This window comes from Oncorhynchus keta, chromosome 37 (assembly GCF_023373465.1).
Source record: "Oncorhynchus keta strain PuntledgeMale-10-30-2019 chromosome 37, Oket_V2, whole genome shotgun sequence".
NCBI lineage: Eukaryota > Metazoa > Chordata > Actinopteri > Salmoniformes > Salmonidae > Oncorhynchus > Oncorhynchus keta.
The window spans coordinates 24,933,113-24,954,004 of NC_068457.1; the positions used below are offsets into that span (position 1 = coordinate 24,933,113).

The 20,892-nt window shown below is 47.2% G+C and overlaps 1 protein-coding gene across 13 annotated transcripts in view; it reads right to left on the bottom strand.

Moving 5' to 3' along the window:
- The window catches only part of LOC118381894 (microtubule-associated protein 2-like), a 103,402-nt gene that overhangs the window by 48,586 nt on the left and 33,924 nt on the right, over positions 1 to 20,892 (bottom strand). For 7 of the 13 annotated variants that reach the window (XR_008095950.1, XR_008095949.1, XR_008095948.1 and 4 more), the window contains exons 2-3: positions 15,904 to 15,976; positions 1,806 to 1,889 (exon numbers count right to left, since the gene is read on the bottom strand). The gene's annotated coding sequence lies outside the window, so the exon portion shown is untranslated. The other 6 variants (XR_008095943.1, XM_052499904.1, XR_008095944.1 and 3 more) reach the window with 5 other exon arrangements.

The window sequence follows — 20,892 nt, forward strand, 5'->3', positions numbered from 1 at the left end:
TTTTTTATTTATTTCACCTTTATTTAACCAGGTAGGCTAGTTGAGAACAAGTTCTCATTTGCAACTGCGACCTGGCCAAGATAAAGCATAGCAGTGTGAACAGACAACACAGAGTTACACATGGAGTAAACAATTAACAAGTCAATAATACAGTAGAAAAAAGGAGAGTCGATATACATTGTGTGCAAAAGGCATGAGGAGGTAGGTGAATAATTACAATTGACCAGGTGGTATCTACTCCACAGGTTAGACAGACATATATGACATGACCAGAGACCATTACAGTCCCACTAATGGACGTCAGGCTAAGTGACATCAACAACTCAATAATACCTTGTTGCTGGTCAGTGTTGAAGGGAATAAAGCCAGTCATGGCCTCTCTGGTTGGACTGTTAACTCTGGTCAGCTTGGACTGTTTCTAAACTTTGATTGGTCAGGTTGGTTTGTTTCACAGTTGTGATTGGTCAGGTTGGACTGTTTCTAAACTTTGATTGGTCAGGTTGGTTTGTTTCTAAGTTCTGATTGGTCAGGACAGGAGCAGACCAGTTATAGTGCTGTTGGGCTGTCAGGCTAATAACCTACACTGGGATTTGAACATGTTTTCTGTTGGCTGGGGGATTACTGGTGAGAGAACAGGTTCATACTGTCCGCACTCACAGGCAAATCACACAATTGCTGTCAATAACCTTCTGGTCATGAGAAACACACTGCTGATAACATTTCAACATTGAGTAAGTGCCAGTAAATGTCTACAACGTATCAATAAAACCTTAATGGATCCTCCACATGTCAAACGGAATGGAGAAGCAACAGGACAGACTATGACTGGATCTGCTAGTATAAGGAATATATTATACATCCTCTAACACATCCATGTTATCAAGGACTCAATTACCCACAATACCCCTTTACCCTCATTCTAAATGGTATTATACACACGATTACCCTCTGTCCCTTTCTAAACCCTGGTAACTACAGTACTGGTACGCACTTAACCATTACTACTGAGGTCCGATGACTCATGGAAGAGCATTCTGGGAAGGTTCAAACACTCCTGCTGCTCTATAGAATGAACTCTGATTCCAGTAATGATGAGTCATAATTATGTGTTCCAGAACCATATTGGAAATAAATGTTGTTTAATAATTGAATGTGTTTTCCTCTGAGGAAAATAAATCAATCAGTGTTTTACTCTGAAGAGATACGCATGAGACAATAAGCAGAGATATAAACAAAAAACATGGATATACAAAAGAAATAGATGTTTTATTGTCACATACACCAGATAGGAGCAGTGAAAAGTGTTGTTTTACAGGGTCAGCCATAGTAGTACAGCACCCCTGGAGTAAATTAGGGTTAAGAGCCTTGCTCAAGAGCACATTGTCAGATTTACAGGGTAACTGGAGTGAACTATGGGGCTATAGTATGGACAGACATTATCTATGGCTACATATGCAATCAGTGATCTCTGTGTTTAGTCAAATAAACATACAGATGTAGGGTCTTAATTTGATACCTCTTTTGTTGCTGAGAATGTTTCTGCACAGCAGGAAATGCAACATTGTAGTATATTCGAGGTTTAAAAAGGCTTTTAAAGTTTGTGATTTCCACCTTAAAATGTCAGATTTGATTTGCCCTAATGAAAAATGTATCAACCCCTACAAAATAACGTCCATTAATTATAATCCACAAAATAATTGACATTTCCTGTTGCTGCAGGATTATTTTTCAAATAAAGATCCTACATCTGTACCATCATTTCAGCTAAAGCTCTCTTTACAAGTGTTTGTTCTCTCTGGTCTTACCTGATGAGTTGCTGGTGGATTTAACCACTTCTGAACACAATGGTAGGAATCAGAGGACAGATGAGGAAAACCTCCTGGTTACACCTATAGGGAGAGAGAGAGAATTAAGAATGCTAGAACAAACAGAGAGCAGTCATAATACACACACACACACACACACACACACACACACACACACACACACACACACACACACACACACACACACACACACACACACACACACACACACACACACACACACACACACACACACACACACACACACACACACACACACACACACACACACACACACACACACACACACACACACACACACACCTGTTGCCAGATCACCATTCCCCCTACTCTAAATCATGTCCGTGGTTAAGTGGCTAGATACTGTACCAGACTGACAGTATGTACTGAATAAGAGAGGGTAGTCTACTCAAACACAATGGTTGGATTAATGTTGCTGGCAGACTTATGGAGGACTACAGGTGGAGGGGTTAAGCTGATCAGTGTTTTCCCTGAAGCATGCTACTTAAACTGCAGTGTGGAGCAGTGGGCCAAGCCTGCAGGCTTTCATGTAGAAACCTCCTAGTTTGACGAAGAGTGTTTGTGAGTGATCCTTTCTACTCTGTCTAGGAGTAATTAGCCCGGACTGTATTAAGCATCCCAATCTCTATAGCAGACTTCTATGGGTAGTACAATGGGACAGAGGGGCAATCCACAATTACTACAACAAGTCCTCACATTATCCAGCAGTGATGAGGGGGCCCATGTGAGCACGTCCACCACAGATAAGAACAATGGGTTTGTTTGGCCCCAGCGACAGACAGACAGTCTGGTTCTTAGGCTGGGAGTCTCTTCGGGGAGCTGGTTCTACATTCATCACCCCAGCACAGGCAGGGGCCCCTGGCAGGACCAAGTGCAACATGGCCATTCACACTGACCATCACAGCTACAGGGGAGAGGGGAGAGGGGGAAGACAGGAAGAGGGGAGAAGGGGATGAGGGGAAGGGGAGAAGGGTGACACAACCAACCCGACCAGGCCTGGGGATGTAGCCTTGTTATTTTGCCAGAAATCCCCAGCAACATGTCAGTGAGTTTCTAGGTTTCTAAAGATTGTCCGAATTCACACAGGGGATGAGGAGAGAGGAGGTGGGGGGGGAGTTTGCAGAGAGAGGAGAGAGAGAGGAAGAGAGAGAGGGGGGAGAGAGAGGGGAGTAAAGAGAGATGGGGAAGGAAAGAGGGATGGGGGAAGGAGAGCGAGAGAGGGGGAAGGAGAGCGAGGGGAGGGAGGGAGGGAGGAGAGAAAGTGAAAGGGGTTAAAGGGAGATGGGGAAGGAGAGGGGGATGGGGAAGGAGAGCGAGGGGCAAGGAGAGAGGAGAGAAAGAGAAAGGGGAGGAGAGAGGGAGAAACAAAGAGAGAGAGGGAACAAAAGAGAGATTGGGGAAGGAGAGAGAGAGGTGAGGGAGGAGAGAAGAGAGAGGGGGATGAGGGAGGAGAAGGTTGGGGGAGGAGAGAGTTGGGGAGATAGAGAGATGGAGGAGAGAGGGAAGGAGAGAGAGAGAGATGGGGCTGAGGGAAGAGAGCGTTGGGGAAGGAGATAGAGAGAGGGGGTGAGGGAGGAGAGCGATAGAAGGGGTGAGGGAGGTGTGAGAGGGGGATGAGGGGGGAGAGAGGGAATGAGAGAGAGAGGGTGTTGAGGGAGGAGAGAAGAGAGAGGGAAGGAGAGGGAGAGAGAGAGAGAGAGGGGGGTGGTGATGGAGGAGAGGGGAGAGGGAAGGTAAGATGAGGTCACACAGAAAGCAGTGCTGCAGCAGTAGCAGTAGTGGAGCTTGGCTAAAAGAGAGGGAGGGAGGGAGGGAGGGAGGGAGGGAGGGAGGGAGGCAGGGGCAGGCAGGCAGGCAGGCAGGCAGGCAGGCAGGGAGGGAGGGAGGCAGGCAGGCAGGCAGGCAGGCAGGGAGTGAGGGAGGCGGGGGAATGGAGGGAAGGAATAAAGAACTGTGATGGGAGGGAGGGAGGCAGGGAGGGAGGCAGGGAGGGAGGGAGGGAGGGCTTGAGCGAGAGCTTGAGGGATTGTGAGGGAAGGTGAATGGAAAGGGGGAGAGAGAGAGATTTGGGGACATCTGCTCAGAGCAGCCATGACAATCAGAGATCACAGGAGCAGACAGAAAATGTCCCCTTCACTGAATGCACCACAGCCAGCCTGGTTCAGGGATGGCTTGAAAGGTTCCAGGCTCACAGCAACAGCAGCCATTGTTTTGGCCCAGAGAGAGGCAGTCAGTTACAACAGTAGCTGTCAGTGAGCCTTGTCTTGGTCTGTTGCTAAGTGTTAGATCTCTAAGTTTAGAAAACACAAGCAGACAGATGGTTATGGGGACATGCTCCCTCGCTGGACATATTTAGCACTAGACTGGTTTCAACTCGTCTAGCCTCACCATCATCATCAATATCATCATCCTCTCCATCTGTTGTCATTGAGTAGTGATTTGCACTAACCGATATGCTTGATCATTTATATGAATGAGAAAACAGCAATAAACATATTAGTTTAAGTGTTGACATGGAGTCATTTATCAGACGCTCTTATCCAGAGTTACTTACAGTAGGTTGTGAGTGCAGACATTTTCCTACTGTTCCCCCATGGGAATTGAACCCACAACCCTGGTGTTGCATGTGCTATGCTCTACCAACACTTTTACAGCAATAAACATATTAGTTTAGGAGTTATAGCCTTTGCAGAAGAATGATTGAGTGAGATCTGTCTGAAGTGTCCAGTCCAGACTAAGTCTGTGTTGCTCCAGACCTGGAGGTACAGTAAATCATATAGGAGATCTACTCAGAGAGGCTGTGCATTCTGTCCTTCACTTAACCTTCGCTTTGCCCACATCCCTCAGCTATAATTCAGTCAGCCAGCCCCCTTGTCCCCACGGACAGACTCCAGCTTCCCGCAGGCACACACACACCCTGGTGTATGTTTAATTCATCAAACCACCAGTCAGAGTTAAATCAACTGGGGATTGGAGGATGAGGAGAGGAGAGTGATGGGGTTGAGATACCACTGCAGAGGGGGGTGATAATGATGTGTGTCCATGTCTGTCCATTAGGGGGTGATAATGATGTGTCCATGTCTGTCCATTAGGGGGTGATAATGATGTGTCCATGTCTGTCCATTAGGGGGTGATAATGATGTGTCCATGTCTGTCCATTAGGGGGTGATAATGATGTGTCCATGTCTGTCCATTAGGGGGTGATAATGATGTGTCCATGTCTGTCCATTAGGGGGTGATAATGATGTGTCCATGTCTGTCCATTAGGGGGTGATAATGATGTGTCCATGTCTGTCCATTAGGGGGTGATAATGATGTGTCCATGTCTGTCCATTAGGGGGTGATAATGATGTGTCCATGTCTGTGCATTAGGGGGTGATAATGATGTGTCCATGTCTGTCCATTAGGGGGTGATAATGATGTGTCCATGTCTGTCTATAAGAAATGAACTGCATTGATCCACTGTTGCCTTTGAAGTTGCCTTTGAACTCAATCAAATTCAATCAAATGTATTTATAAAGCCCTTTTTACATCAGCCAATGTCACAAAGTGCTGTACAGAAACCCAGCCTAAAACCCAGGCAGGAACCTAGGAAGAAACCTAGAGAGGAACCAGGCTTGGAGGAGTGGCCAGTCCTCTTCTGGATGTGCCGGGTGGAGATTATAACAGAATATGGACAAGAACATGGACAACTCTGTTGGAGCTGTCCTTCTGTCTGTCCACATAATATGGAGCTGTCATCTGTCTGTCTACATAATATGGAGCTGTCCTTCTGTCTGTCTACATAATATGGAGCTGTCCTTCTGTCTGTCCACATAATATGGAGCTGTCCTTCTGTCTGTCTACATAATATGGAGCTGTCCTTCTGTCTGTCTACATAATATGGAGCTGTCATCTGTCTGTCTACATAATATGGAGCTGTCCTTCTGTCTGTCCACATAATATGGAGCTGTCCTTCTGTCTGTCTACATAATATGGAGCTGTCCTTCTGTCTGTCTACATAATATGGAGCTGTCCTTCTGTCTGTCTACATAATATGGAGCTGTCATCTGTCTGTCTACATAATATGGAGCTGTCCTTCTGTCTGTCTACATAATATGGAGCTGTCCTTCTGTCTGTCTACATAATATGGAGCTGTCATCTGTCTGTCTACATAATATGGAGCTGTCCTTCTGTCTGTCTACATAATATGGAGCTGTCATCTGTCTGTCTACATAATATGGAGCTGTCCTTCTGTCTGTCTACATAATATGGAGCTGTCCTTCTGTCTGTCTACATAATATGGAGCTGTCCTTCTGTCTGTCTACATAATATGGACCTGTCATCTGTCTGTCTACATAATATGGAGCTGTCATCTGTCTGTCTACATAATATGGAGCTGTCCTTCTGTCTGTCTACATAATATGGAGCTGTCCTTCTGTCTGTCTACATAAGATGGAGCTGTCCTTCTGTCTGGCTACATAATATGGAGCTGTCATCTGTCTGTCTACATAATATGGAGCTGTCCTTCTGTCTGTCTACATAATATGGAGCTGTCCTTCTGTCTGTCTACATAATATGGACCTGTCATCTGTCTGTCTACATAATATGGAGCTGTCATCTGTCTGTCTACATAATATGGAGCTGTCCTTCTGTCTGTCTACATAATATGGAGCTGTCATCTGTCTGTCTACATAATATGGAGCTGTCCTTCTGTCTGTCTACATAATATGGAGCTGTCCTTCTGTCTGTCTACATAATATGGAGCTGTCCTTCTGTCTGTCTACATAATATGGAGCTGTCCTTCTGTCTGTCTACATAATATGGAGCTGTCATCTGTCTGTCTACATAATATGGAGCTGTCCTTCTGTCTGTCTACATAATATGGAGCTGTCCTTCTGTCTGTCTACATAATATGGAGCTGTCCGTCTGTCTGTCTGTCTGTCTGTCTGTCTGTCTGTCTACATAATATGGAGCTGTCCGTCTGTCTGTCTCTACTATGGAGCTGTCTGCCTGTCTGTCTCTACTATAGAGCTGTCCATCTGTCTCTCCCTACTACGGAGCTGTCTGCCTGTCTGTCGCTACTATGGAGCTGTCCGTCTGTCTGTACCTACAATAGAGATGTCTGTCTGTCTCTACTATGGAGTTGTCTGTTTGTCTCTACTATGGAGTCTGTCTGTCTGTCTGTCTGTCTGTCTGTCTGTCTGTCTGTCTGTCTGTCTGTCTGTCTGTCTGTCTGTCTGTCTGTCTGTCACTACTGTGGAGCTGTCTGTCTGTCTACTATGGACTACAAAAATAGAGTACTGTAAGCTACATAGAAGCTCCATTGGGCATGAGCTGATTGATGTTCTACTACCATGGCCATTGGCCAATATGGTCAACACTGTAGCTAACACATTTAAGGTGGTCAAGTCAACAGCTGGACATACTGTAGTTACAGCTACACATCTATAGGAGACCTACACCAGTAGATCCCTACAGTGGTTACACTCATCTACAGTAGACCTCACCAGTAGATCCCTACAGTAGTTACACTCATCTACAGTAGACCTACACCAGTAGATCCCTACAGTAGTTACACTCATCTACAGTAGACCTACACCAGTAGATCGCTACAGTAGAGCTACACCAGTAGATCGCTACAGTAGACCTACACCAGTAGATCGCTACAGTAGACCTACACCAGTAGATCCCTGCAGTAGCTACACTCATCTACAGTAGACCTACACCAGTAGATCCCTACAGTAGACCTACACCAGTAGATCCCTGCAGTAGACCTACACCAGTAGATCCCTACAGTGGTTACACTCATCTACAGTAGACCTACACCAGTCGATCCCTACAGTAGACCTACACCAGTAGATCCCTACAGTAGTTACACTCATCTACAGTAGACCTACACCAGTCGATCCCTACAGTAGACCTACACCAGTAGATCCCTGCAGTAGCTACACTCATCTACAGTAGACCTACACCAGTAGATCCCTACAGTAGACCTACACCAGTAGATCCCTGCAGTAGACCTACACCAGTAGATCCCTACAGTAGTTACACTCATCTACAGTAGACCTACACCAGTCGATCCCTACAGTAGACCTACACCAGTAGATCCCTGCAGTAGCTACACTCATCTACAGTAGACCTACACCAGTAGATCCCTACAGTAGACCTACACCAGTAGATCCCTACAGTAGTTACATTCATCTACAGTAGACCTACACCAGTAGATCACTACAGTAGCTACACTCATCTACAGTAGACCTACACCAGTAGATCCCTACAGTAGACCTACACCAGTAGATCCCTGCAGTAGACCTACACCAGTAGATCCCTGCAGTAGACCTACACCAGTAGATCCCTGCAGTAGTTACATTCATCTACAGGAGACCTACACCAGTAGATCCCTACAGTAGCTACAGTACATTAATCTACAGGAGACCTACACTCCCCCCACTCCCCACACACCTCCCACACACTGCCCACACACCCCACACACTCCCCACACACTCCCCCACTCCCCACACACCTCCCACACACTGCCCACACTCCCCACACACTCCCCACACTCCACAGACTCCTGTCTCTTCTCCTTATCCCACTCCTTGTCTTATAAATCAACAGCCTTCTATCCTCTCCTCCCATTCTTCCCTCTCTCCCAATCCTCCCTCTATCGTCAGGAGAGTGCCTGGTGGGACATATCTGAGTGGTGATGGATTGAAACGTAATCGTTCTGACAGGCAGCTCACAGGCCACTTGTAAAGGCTCTGTATAAGCACGCAAGCGACCCACTGCCCACACACGGACACACACACAGGCAAGCATGCACGCTTACATGCATGCATGCACACACACACACACACACACACACACACACACACACACACACACACACACACACACACACACACACACACACACACACACACACACACACACACACACAGTGATCTTACACACACACACAAACAACAACAACAAACACTCACCCACATGTGATCTTACACACTCACACACACACACACACACACACACACACACACACACACACACACACACACACACACACACACACACACACACACACACACACACACACACACATCCAGCCTTCACATTATGGTATGTAAAAGACCAGCAGGTACATACACTGTACTAGCAGGTACATACACTGTACTAGCAGGTACATACACTGTACTAGCAGGTAGGTACATACACTGTACTAGCAGGTACATACACTGTACTAGCAGGTACATACACTGTACTAGCAGGTACATACACTGTACTAACAGGTACATACACTGTACTAACAGGTACATACACTGTACAGGGCCTGGAGGCAGCTCTACTTCAGAGAGTGGCCAGGTGTGAAAGGCCAGGTGTAAAAGGCCAGGTGTTAGAGGCCTGGTGTTAGTGGCCAGGTGTTAGTGGCCTGGTGTTAGTGGCCAGGTGTGAAAGGCCTGGTGTGAGTGGCCAGGTGTTAGTGGCCTGGTGTTAGTGGCCAGGTGTTAGAGGCGGGTGTGAGTGGCCAGGTGTTAGAGGCCTGGTGTGAGTGGCCAGGTGTGAAAGGCCTGGTGTGAGTGGCCAGGTGTTAGAGGCCTGGTGTGAGTGGCCAGGTGTGAAAGGCCTGGTGTTAGTGGCCAGGTGTTAGTGGCCAGGTGTTAGAGGCCTGGTGTGAGTGGCCAGGTGTTAGAGGCCTGGTGTGAGTGGCCAGGTGTGAAAGGCCTGGTGTGAGTGGCCAGGTGTAAAAGGCCTGGTGTGAGTGGCCAGGTGTTAGTGGCCAGGTGTTAGTGGCCAGGTGTTAGTGGCCAGGTGTTAGAGGCCTGGTGTGAGTGGCCAGGTGTGAAAGGCCTGGTGTTAGTGGCCAGGTGTTAGTGGCCAGGTGTTAGAGGCCTGGTGTGAGTGGCCAGGTGTGAAAGGCCTGGTGTGAGTGGCCAGGTGTGAAAGGCCTGGTGTTAGTGGCCAGGTGTGAAAGGCCTGGTGTGAGTGGCCAGGTGTGAAAGGCCTGGTGTGAGTGGCCAGGTGTTAGTGGCCAGGTGTTAGTGGCCAGGTGTTAGAGGCCTGGTGTGAGTGGCCAGGTGTGAAAGGCCTGGTGTTAGTGGCCAGGTGTGAAAGGCCTGGTGTTAGTGGCCAGGTGTGAAAGGCCTGGTGTGAGTGGCCAGGTGTGAAAGGCCTGGTGTGAGTGGCCAGGTGTTAGTGGCCAGGTGTTAGTGGCCAGGTGTTAGAGGCCTGGTGTGAGTGGCCAGGTGTTAGAGGCCTGGTGTGAGTGGCCAGGTGTTAGAGGCCTGGTGTGAGTGGCCAGGTGTGAAAGGCCTGGTGTGAGTGGCCAGGTGTTAGAGGCCTGGTGTGAGTGGCCAGGTGTGAAAGGCCTGGTGTGAGTGGCCAGGTGTTAGTGGCCAGGTGTTAGTGGCCAGGTGTTAGAGGCCTGGTGTTAGTGGCCAGGTGTGAAAGGCCTGGTGTTAGTGGCCAGGTGTGAAAGTCCTGGTGTGAGTGGCCAGGTGTGAAAGGCCTGGTGTGAGTGGCCAGGTGTTAGTGGCCAGGTATTAGTGGCCAGGTGTTAGAGGCCTGGTGTGAGTGGCCAGGTATTAGAGGCCTGGTGTGAGTGGCCAGGTGTTAGAGGCCTGGTGTGAGTGGCCAGGTGTTAGAGGCCTGGTGTGAGTGGCCAGGTGTTAGAGGCCTGGTGTGAGTGGCCAGGTGTGAAAGGCCTGGTGTGAGTGGCCAGGTGTTAGTGGCCAGGTGTGAAAGGCCTGGTGTGAGTGGCCAGGTGTGAAAGGCCTGGTGTGAGTGGCCAGGTGTTAGAGGCCTGGTGTGAGTGGCCAGGTGTGAAAGGCCTGGTGTGAGTGGCCAGGTGTGAAAGGCCTGGTGTGAGTGGCCAGGTGTTAGAGGCCTGGTGTGAGTGGCCAGGTGTTAGAGGCCTGGTGTGAGTGGCCAGGTGTTAGTGGCCAGGTGTTAGTGGCCAGGTGTTAGAGGCCTGGTGTGAGTGGCCAGGTGTGAGAGGCCTGGTGTGAGTGGCCAGGTGTGAAAGGCCTGGTGTAAGTGGCCTGGTGTGAGAGGCCAGGTGTTAATGGCCAAGTGTGAGAGGCCAGGTGTGAGTGGCCAGGTGTGAGAGGCCAGGTGTGAGTGGCCAGGTGTGAGATGTACAGACAGTCCAATAACAGCCTCAATATGTCCTACTTCAAAAGCAACATTTACAGTGAGTCATATGGTCTGCAACAAAATATTCAGTACAGAAATAATGTATAGCACCTGGTATTCCACATCATCCCCTACTCATCGACTGGTATTCCACATCATCCCCTACTCATCGACTGGTATTCCACATCATCCCCTACTCATCGACTGGTATTCCACATCATCCCCTACTCATCGACTGGTATTCCACATCATCCCCTACTCATCGACTGGTATTCCACATCATCCCCTACTCATCGACTGGTATTCCACATCATCCCCTACTCATCGACTGGTATTCCACATCATCCCCTACTCATCGACTGGTATTCCACATCATCCCCTACTCATCGACTGGTATTCCACATCATCCCCTACTCATCGACTGGTATTCCACATCATCCCCTACTCATCGACTGGTATTCCACATCATCCCCTACTCATCGACTGGTATTCCACATCATCCCCTACTCATCGACTGGTATTCCACATCATCCCCTACTCATCGACTGGTATTCCACATCATCCCCTACTCATCGACTGGTATTCCACATCATCCCCCATACTCATCGACTGGTATTCCACATCATCCCCTACTCATCGACTGGTATTCCACATCATCCCCTACTCATACTGGTATTCCACATCATCCCCTATCATCGACTGGTATTCCACATCATCCCCTACTCATCGACTGGTATTCCACATCATCCCCTACTCATCGACTGGTATTCCACATCATCCCCTACTCATCGACTGGTATTCCACATCATCCCCTACTCATCGACTGGTATTCCACATCATCCCCTACTCATCGACTGGTATTCCACATCATCCCCTACTCATCGACTGGTATTCCACATCATCCCCTACTCATCGACCGTATAACACGCTGTATCATTAGATCACACACTATGTTGGTGGAAGTCATGGCACAGAACACATATTCATTGTATTTCAATGGACCGTTGGCATCACAAATTATATTTCCATGAATGGACAATAAAGTTTGGTGTCCATACAGGCCATTTCTGCAACATGCTTCATGCTGTCTGTTGGATAAGTCCATGTTTTGAAACGCAGATGCACTGGGACATGAACATAACAATGGTCCTCTATCCCAGCTCTTAGTTAGTAATGAACCACCAACACAGAGCCCGCTCTGCTGCCAAGCTGTGACCTTCCTCCAAGGGCATGGGGTTGGCACCATGCCCCCCGCCTGGGTGAGAACACCCTGCTGGCATAGGGAGAGGGACACAGAGGGGCACTGCCCTGTTAGCAGAGCATGGGTGAGATAGAGAGGGAGGGAGGGAAAGGAACACAGGGATTTGTTTGTGTCCCAAAATGGGTGCGTGGGGGACACAGACGTCCCCCTCTGCATCCCCCAACCCTCTACTGCGTTCGCGTGTCAGCTTCTATTTGTTCCTAGGAAAGAGAGGTTGCCTCAGAGCATACCAGAAAGATAGAGAGAGAGAGAATTCGAATTTGAAAAACTCCCATATCTACTGGGTGAAATTCCACAGTGTGCCATCACAGCAGCAAGATTTGTGACCTGTTGCCACGAGAAGTGCAACCAGTGAAGAACACACACCATTGTAAATACAACCCATATCTAAGATTGTTTATTTTATCTTGTGTCCTTTACCATTTGTACATTGTTAAAACATGTATATATAATATGACATTTGTAATGTCTTTATTGTTTTGAAACTTCTGTATGTGTGATGTTTACTGTTCATTTTTATTGTTTATTTCACTTTATATATTCACTTTATATATTATCTGCCTCACTTGCTTTGGCAATGTTAACACATGTTTCCCATGCCAATAAAGCCCTTGAATTGAATTGAATTGAATTGAGAGAGAGAGAGAGATGAGAGGGGACTGTGGATGTGACAGATGTCCTACCCTGGTGGCTCTGTATGTACCGCTGGGGAGGGTGTGTGGTGAATGTGGGGAAGGAGGGAGTGTGTCTGTGTGGGTGTGTGTATCGGAAGGATGCAGTCACAAAAGGACACACTCACAGACACAGACACACTCACAGACACAGACACACACAGACACAGACACACACAGACTAGTGCTGAGCGATTAGTGCTTTTTGAGGTTGGTTTGATTTCGGTTTTGATAATTGTTTTGAACATTAAATGCACTATGCATTATGTGGGTTGAATGCTGTAACAACACAGCACATAAACAATGAATAAAAGTCCCATGATGGTAGTGACTGACCATTACTGTGCATCACTTATTAACCAACATCTATTCACTTTACTTAAATGAAATATTTCATTAGTATTACATTATATTAGTATATAATATTTCATTAGTATTACATTATATTAGTATATAATATTTCATTATACTACATTAGTTTTAGTTGATGACTTTATTATTTCATTCCAAGTCATCATCTCCTCTCTATAGAACTGCTGCCTATGCGGTCTGACAAAAATCACTATTTTAGAGGTTCTTCAAAGTAAATAAGGCATACTTTTATGACTGTTGAATACCAACCATCAATCACTCAGATCATGTATTTTCAGGAGGAGATACCTCGTGAAGAACCTGCTCTTACCTTCTCCAACACACATTCTTCTGTCTCTTTCACGTTAGCAGGTGTAAAACTCAGGCCGTGTTCGAGAGGATCAAAACCGTAATGCATCATGGGTAAAGGATGACTGACTGATTGATCTAGAAATAATAATGAATAGTTATTTATGATGCAAGGGGATTTGTAGATCAGTTGGTTGGTGGTTGCCTGCACTGTCGGCTGTAATGTCCAACAAGCCCAGAGTCCGGACAAGTAGGCGTGCAATGGATTATGTAGTTAATTACCATGTTTTCTGCATTAACCTATGTAGAATCATGGCTTGTTGGAAACTACAACTCCCTACTACATCGCACAGTTCGGGCTTGATCAGATTTATCTGTAGAGTAACTGTGCAATTTGCACATTAGGCTCAAATCCCCCAAAATAAAAAATAATAGTTTTGGTATTCGCTCAACACGCACGCACGCACGCACACACGCACACACACACACACACACACACACACACACACACACACACACACACACACACACACACACACACACACACACACACACACACACACACACACACACACACACACACAGAGGCAGGGGCCCATGCAGCATTACATCATCCTCCTGTGCGTCACAAACTCCAATACTGTTTGCTGCTGTATGTGGGTTATGTCACAAGCTTTCGTAGACAGCCAAAGATGGGGGACAATATGAGAAATGTGTTGTGTAGCCTCCCGGGTGGCGCAGTGGTTAAGGGCGCTGTACTGCAGCGCCAGCTGCGCCATCAGAGTCCCTGGGTTCGTGCCCAGGCTCTGTCGTAACCGGCCGCGACCGGGAGGTCCGTGGGGCGACGCACAATTGGCCTAGCGTTGTCCTGGTTAGGGAGGGATTGGTCAGTAGGGATGTCCTTGTCTCATCGTGCACCAGAGACTCCTGTGGCGGGCCGGGCGCAGTGAGTGCTAACCAAGGTTGCCAGGTGCACGGTGTACCCTCAGACACATTGGTGCGGCTGGCTTCCGGGTTGGATGAGCGCTGTGTTAAGAAGCAGTACGGCTGGTTGGGTTGTGTATCGGAGGACGCATGACTTTCAATCTTCGTCTCTCACGAGCCCGTACGGGAGTTGTAGCGATCAGACAAGATAGTAGCTACTACAACATTTGGATACCACGAAATTGGGGAGAAAAAGGGGTAAAAACTTTAAAAATAAATTTTTAAAAGAAATGTGTTGTGTGGTTTGTGTAAATCCCTCAGAATCACCGACAAGCATGAAGCATCCTCCCACTCTAAGACGGCTCAACATAACATCTCTTTCACTCACAATTCAGTGTTTTGTCTAAAGACTCATCAATTGAGGGAAAATGTCATCAACTTGTGTGAGTCTCCTATCAGCGCGAGGAGAGTCGCTGTCCTAGCGCTTGAATAATCAATGCCGTCTAGACACTGAGCGTCACTACATCTCTCTGAGAGGAAAACAGGACTCCTAACACACAGCTGCAGAAGCCGCTCTCACACTCACATCCACTACTTTCACTGCATATCAGTTATGTCACAAACAATCACTGCTGGCTGTAATATATAGATCATGTTCTTGGAAGCTAACAAAAGGGAGATACTGTATGTCTGGTCCAGAAAACATTCTGCTTATTAGGGATTCTGATTGTTAACCTTTTAACTGACATATCCGCAATAAGAGAATGAGGGGAGAAAGAAGAGAGGGAGAGGGAGAGAGGGAGAGAGAGAGGGAGAGGGGGGACAGGAATGGGAGAAAGAAGAGAGGGAGAGGGAGAGGGGAGAGGGGAGAGAGAGAGGGGGGGACAGGAAGGGGGGAGAGAGAGGGAGAGAAAGAGAGGATAGAGAGAGAGAGAGAGAGAGAGAGAGAGAGAGAGAGAGAGAGAGAGAGAGAGAGAGAGAGAGAGAGAGAGAGAGGAGAGAGAGGAAGGGAGAGAGAGGGGGAGAGAAGAGAGGAGAGAGAGAGAGAGAGAGAGAGAGAGAGAGAGAGAGAGAGAGAGGGGGGGATAGGGGAGAGAGAAAGAGAGAACGAGAAAGAGAGAGAGATGCTAGCAGCATAGCAATGAGCCGGCAGTTTTTCGGCAGCCTGCTAGCCTGTATCCACAGACAATAAATTGACACCCTGCATTTGTGTCTCGTCACTCTAGTCGGCGTCTAGTCACGGGCGGAATACACAGACACAGACTCTTTGACCTGTTGGAGCTCAGAGCTTAAGATTATCACTGTACCCTGCATTTACATCTGCAACCTTGTGACTAATACACTCTCTACATCTCTAAATCTACACAGACACACACACAGACACACAGACACACACACAGACACACACAGAGACACATACACACCTTACCTGGCGAGATGGGGCAGCTATCTTTCTGCGATTTTGTCTGCAATGATTTGGGTAAGGGAGGAGGCTTGGAGTCCTGCAGAAAGAGAGAAATAGAGAGAGAAAGAGAGAGAGAATGTGAGGGAGAGAGAAATAAAAAAGAGAGAGTCAGTCAGAAATTCAGTGGTAGGTGAGAGACACGACTCAGAGAGACAATCCACCGGTAGGAGAGAACACAAACACTCCCTCACACACGCACCAGAACACAGCCTCTGAAGTGTGGGCTCGCACTCCCACTCACACACACACACACACACACACCCCCCCTGAGCCGCGAACAAGCCAAAGTATGATGCTGCATCAGAGAGGAGGAAAGGAGAAAAGAGGGGGTTGGGTTGGGAGGAGTCTCGCCATGGCTGAAATTGTGTGTGTGTGTGTGTGTGTGTGTGTGTGTGTGTGTGTGTGTGTGTGTGTGTGTGTGTGTGTGTGTGTGTGTGTGTGTGTGTGTGTGTGTGTGTGTGTGTGTGTGTGTGTGTGTGTGTGTGTGTGTGTGTGTGTGTGTGTGTGTGTGTGTGTGTGTGTGTGTGTGTGTGTGTGTGTGATATGCCAGTGAAAGATTGAGGGTGAGGGGAAAAGGGAAGCTGCATTTCTAAAGGCCACGGGATTCGTTTCATCTCTTCAGCCCAAAAATGTGTGTGTATGTGTCCATAAAAGTGCAGCTGAATGTGTGTGTGTGTGTGTGTGTGTGTGTGTGTGTGTGTGTGTGTGTGTGTGTGTGTGTGTGTGTGTGTGTGTGTGTGTGTGTGTGTGTGTGTGTGTGTGTGTGTGTGTGTGTGTGTGTGTGTGTGTGTGTGTGCACTAATGTGTGTGTGTGTGTGTGTGTGTGTGTGTGTGTGTGTGTGTGTGTGTGTGTGTGTGTGTGTGCGTGCGTGCGTGTGTGTGTGTCCGTCCCTGTGCGTGCAGGGCTGCGAGCGTGCGTGCGTGTGTGTGTAGAAGTGTGTGTAGTTATGTGTGTATTGAGTAGGGGTGCAGGGCTTACCCAATGCCTCATGCTGAATATTTTTTCTGTCCCTGTGCTAATTTGTAGGCAGGGCTGACAGCGGCAGTGAGACAAAGAACTACACTGAAGAACCACACAGACAGAGAGAGACAGAGAGGACTGTGGAATCACACAGACAGAGAGAGACAGAGAGGACTGTGCAATCCCACAGACAGAGAGAGACAGAGAGGACTGTGGAATCACACAGACAGAGAGAGACAGAGAGGACTGTGGAATCACACAGACAGAGAGAGACAGAGGGACTGTGGAATCCCACAGACAGAGAGAGACAGAGAGGACTGTGGAATCCACACAGACAGAGAGAGACAGAGAGGACTGTGGAATCACACAGACAGAGAGAGACAGAGAGGACTGTGGAATCACACAGACAGAGAGAGACAGAGAGGTCTGTGGAATCACACAGACAGAGAGAGACCGAGAGGACTGTGCAATCCCACAGACAGAGAGAAAGAGGGGACTGTGGAATCACACAGACAGAGAGAGAAAGAGAAGACTGTGGAACCACACAGACAGAGAGAGAAAGAGAGGACTCTGGAATCACACAGACAGAGAGAGAAAGAGAGGACTGTGGAATCCCACAGACAGAGAGAAAGAGGGGACTGTGGAATCACACAGACAGAGAGAGAAAGAGAAGACTCTGGAACCACACAGACAGAGAGAAAGAGAGGACTCTGGAACCACACAGACTGAGAGAGAAAGAGAAGACTGTGGAACCACACAGAGAGAGAAAGAGAGGACTCTGGAATCACACAGACAGAGAGAGAAAGAGAGGACTCTGGAATCACACAGACAGAGAGAGAAAGAGAGGACTCTGGAACCACACAGACAGAGAGAGAAAGAGAAGACTGTGGAACCACACAGACAGAGAAAGAGAGAGGACTCTGGAATCACACAGACAGAGAGAGAAAGAGAAGACTGTGGAACCACACAGAGAGAGAAAGAGAGGACTCTGGAATCACACAGACAGAGAGAGAAAGAGAGGACTCTGGAATCACACAGACAGAGAGAGAAAAAGAAGACTGTGGAACCACACGGACAGAGAAAGAGAGGACTGTAGAATCTGCAGTAGCACACTGCTAATACTACTAATACAGCCTGCTGAAATCCTCCTCCCATTCCCATTACACTAACCTCATACCACACAATGAGATGCAGTGAAATCTCTGCAGTAGAGATACTGTATGTAACATTGTGACCCAGTGTTGGCGGCTTACAGTTGAACAACAGTTAGTTGCTATGATATCCATTTCTTAAGGAGTGTGTCCATAGAAACCATATCACCTATTCATTTATTAAGGAGTTTGAAGTAGAAACCGTAGCACTTATCCATTTCTTAAAGAGTTTGAAGTAGAAACCACAGCACCGATCCATTTGTTAAGGAGTGTGTCCATAGAAACAGTAGCACCGATCCATTTGTTAAGGAGTGTGTCCATAGAAACAGTTGCACCGATCCATTTGTTAAGGAGTGTGTCCATAGAAACAGCAGCACCGATCCATTTGTTAAGGAGTGTGTCCATAGAAACAGTAGCACCGATCCATTTGTTAAGGAGTGTGTCCATAGAAACAGTAGCACCGATCCATTTGTTAAGGAGTGTGTCCATAGAAACAGTTGCACCGATCCATTTGTTAAGGAGTGTGTCCATAGAAACAGTTGCACCGATCCATTTGTTAAGGAGTGTGTCCATAGAAACAGTTGCACCGATCCATTTGTTAAGGAGTGTGTCCATAGAAACAGTTGCACCGATCCATTTGTTAAGGAGTGTGTCCATAGAAACAGTAGCACCGATCCATTTGTTAAGGAGTGTGTCCATAGAAACAGTAGCACCGATCCATTTGTTAAGGAGTGTGTCCATAGAAACAGTAGCACCGATCCATTTGTTAAGGAGTGTGTCCATAGAAACAGTCCATTTGTTAAGGAGTGTGTCCACCACCGATCCATTTGTTAAGGAGTGTGTCCATAGAAACAGTAGCACCGATCCATTTGTTAAGGAGTGTGTCCATAGAAACAGCAGCACCGATCCATTTGTTAAGGAGTGTGTCCATAGAAACAGCAGCACCGATCCATTTGTTAAGGAGTGTGTCCATAGAAACAGTAGCACCGATCCATTTGTTAAGGAGTGTGTCCATAGAAACAGTTTTGCACCGATCCATTTGTTAAGGAGTGTGTCCATAGAAACAGTAGCACCGATCCATTTGTTAAGGAGTGTGTCCATAGAAACAGTAGCACCAATCCATTTGTTAAGGAGTGTGTCCATAGAAACAGCAGCACCGATCCATTTGTTAAGGAGTGTGTCCATAGAAACAGTAGCACCGATCCATTTGTTAAGGAGTGTGTCCATAGAAACAGCAGCACCGATCCATTTTGTTAAGGAGTGTGTCCATAGAAACAGCAGCACCGATCCATTTGTTAAGGAGTGTGTCCATAGAAACAGCAGCACCGATCCATTTGTTAAGGAGTGTGTCCATAGAAACAGTAGCACCAATCCATTTGTTAAGGAGTGTGTCCATAGAAACAGTAGCACCGATCCATTTGTTAAGGAGTGTGTCCATAGAAACAGCAGCACCGATCCATTTGTTAAGGAGTGTGTCCATAGAAACAGCAGCACCGATCCATTTGTTAAGGAGTGTGTCCATAGAAACAGCAGCACCTCCATTTGTTAAGGAGTGTGTCCATAGAAACAGTAGCACCGATCCATTTGTTAAGGAGTGTGTCCATAGAAACAGTTGCACCGATCCATTTGTTAAGGAGTGTGTCCATAGAAACAGCAGCACCAGATCCATTTGTTAAGGAGTGTGTCCATAGAAACAGTAGCACCGATCCATTTGTTAAGGAGTGTGTCCATAGAAACAGCAGCACCGATCCATTTGTTAAGGAGTGTGTCCATAGAAACAGTAGCACCGAACCATTTGTTAAGGAGTGTGTCCATAGAAACAGTAGCACCGATCCATTTGTTAAGGGGTGTGTCCATAGAAACAGTAGCACCGATCCATTTGTTAAGGAGTGTGAAACAGTGTGTCCATAGAAACAGTAGCACCGAACCATTTGTTAAGGAGTGTGTCCATAGAAACAGTTGCACCGATCCATTTGTTAAGGAGTGTGTCCATAGAAACAGTAGCACCGATCCATTTGTTAAGGAGTGTGTCCATAGAAACAGTTGCACCGATCCATTTGTTAAGGAGTGTGTCCATAGAAACAGTAGCACCGATCCATTTGTTAAGGAGTGTGTCCATAGAAACAGTAGCACCGATCCATTTGTTAAGGAGTGTGTCCATAGAAACAGTTGCACCGATCCATTTGTTAAGGAGTGTGTCCATAGAAACAGTAGCACCGATCCATTTGTTAAGGAGTGTGTCCATAGAAACAGTTGCACCGATCCATTTGTTAAGTGTGTCCATAGAAACCACAGCACCGATCCATTTGTTAAGGAGTGTGTCCATAGAAACCACGGCACCGATCCATTTCTTAAGGAGTGTGTCCATAGAAACAGTAGCACCGATCCATTTGTTAAGGAGTGTGTCCATAGAAACAGTTGCACCGATCCATTTGTTAAGGAGTGTGTCCATAGAAACAGTAGCACCGATCCATTTGTTAAGGAGTGTGTCCATAGAAACAGTAGCACCGATCCATTTGTTAAGGAGTGTGTCCATAGAAACAGTAGCACCGATCCATTTGTTAAGGAGTGTGTCCATAGAAACAGTTGCACCGATCCATTTGTTAAGGAGTGTGTCCATAGAAACCACAGCACCGATCCATTTGTTAAGGAGTGTGTCCATAGAAACAGTAGCACCGATCCATTACTTAAGGAGTTTGAAGTAGAGCTTGCTCCCTCATCTCCTATTCATATCACAATGTCGTGGTGCTCAAGCGAGTGGCATGGACCAAGATAAGGGAGAGGGAAGGAGGACTATGGAAAAAGGAGGGAGGAGAGAGAGAGAGAGAGAGAGAGAGAGAG